General features: G+C 45.3%; 1 long non-coding RNA gene across 1 annotated transcript in view; it reads left to right on the forward strand.

The window, feature by feature from the left end:
• LOC137090484 (uncharacterized) overlaps positions 1 to 1,284 on the forward strand; it is an 8,171-nt gene extending 6,887 nt beyond the window's left edge. The window contains exons 2-3 of the long non-coding RNA XR_010907869.1: positions 8 to 99; positions 1,029 to 1,284. This is a non-coding gene — a long non-coding RNA (uncharacterized lncRNA). The remainder of the gene's footprint in view (positions 1 to 7; positions 100 to 1,028) is intronic.
• Positions 1,285 to 1,786: the final 502 nt, after the last annotated feature.

Raw genomic sequence — 1,786 nt, forward strand, 5'->3', positions numbered from 1 at the left:
CCCGCAGCTCGTCAGAACAGAGAAAGAAAGTCTTGAATGAAGACGAGCAAACCGAAGCCTCGCCGTACCCGAGCCGGAGAATAAAACGCTTATTAAATGGTAATCTGAACACACGGCTCTGGCTCAAACTCACATTACAGTTTAATCCACATTCATATATTACACCGAGCCCACCGCTCAACACCTCACACACCACATCTAGAGTTACACACACACATACACACGCACCACCAACATAGACACAATCACACAAATACTCAGAGAGACACACACACACACTCGCTCACACACATAAACATGCACTCATATCCACACAGACACACACACACTCTCACACTAGCACCCACACAGACACACTCACACAAACACTCAGAGACACACGAACTCATACCCACACAGACACACACACATACAGTCACACACACTCTCACGACACACATTCACACAGACACACACATAAAAACTCACACACACACTCCCTCCCCCCACACTCACATAAACAATCTATTTAAATATGGTGAAAAATGACAATTTACGAGAGCCAAATCTCACTGTATTTCACATACAGACACACACACACACACACACACACACACACGTTTGTTTTTGTGACATATAGGGACATTCCATAGGCGTAATGGTTTTTATACTGTACAAACTGTATTTTCTAACCCCTTACACTGCCCTTAAACCTACCCATCACACACACACACACACACACACACGCACACACACACTACTCCTAAACCTACCCATCACAGGAAACATTCTGCATTTTTAATTTCTCATAAAAACTCCTCCTGTGTGATTTATAAGCCTTTTGTAAAGTGGGGCCATGGGTAATGTCCTCATATTTCACCCTCTCCTGTAATACCTGTGTCATACCCATGGCATTATACACACTTGTGTCCTCATATGTCACAAAAACATGCACGCACACACACACACACACACACACACACACACACACACACACACACACACACACACACAATCTCTTTAAATCTCTGTCTGTATTTGGCCAATAGCGCCTCGTCTCAGCTCATGTCCTGTAGAAGTGTGAGGCTCATGACTCGGCTCATCATGAGACATTAATGACATACGAGCCCGTCAACAGGCCATTCATCTGACCAGCCGAAGCACAGCCGGCTTTTGTCACAAACTCAACCGAGAGTGCTTCCTCATTGGCCAGCCCTTGTCACGTGACCCGCTCGGCATGCCGCATGATTGGATGAAATGCTTCATTGTTTGTCTGAACAACTCTTCGCATTCACACCGACCGGAGCACATTTAGTCATAAAGGTGAAAACACACACACCCATGACCACCTTCCTAATATTGTGTTGGTCCCCCTGACCGGTCAAGGCGTGGACTCCACTAGTGTGCGCGCTGTGGTATTTGGCACCAAGATGTTAGCAGGAGATCCTTTAAGATCCTTCAAGTATATAAAAATATGTTTGGTTCAGGTTTGAAATTCATTATCTTTTATTATAGGCTATGTAGCCTGCCGTGGTCATCCTCAGCTAGTCAGAATATGAGTCTGAGTCTCCATTGGGCTGTGATTAGGGGGCGTTTCAACCCAACCAGGAAAGACCTCGATTGGACAGACCAACAACCAATCAGAGCAGCGGAGCGACGCATAACGTTAGTTGTCAAATGTCAACAGAGCTCAACTGCACTGTGTTGCCAAGTCTGCGTTTTTTTCCACGGGTTGAAGCGACGATTATGTGATATATAGACCCATGAGCGCCAATTTAAGCAGCAACCTTACCAAAATAACACATTT

The sequence above is a fragment of the Pseudorasbora parva genome, chromosome 10, assembly GCF_024679245.1.
Source record: "Pseudorasbora parva isolate DD20220531a chromosome 10, ASM2467924v1, whole genome shotgun sequence".
Lineage (NCBI taxonomy): Eukaryota > Metazoa > Chordata > Actinopteri > Cypriniformes > Gobionidae > Pseudorasbora > Pseudorasbora parva.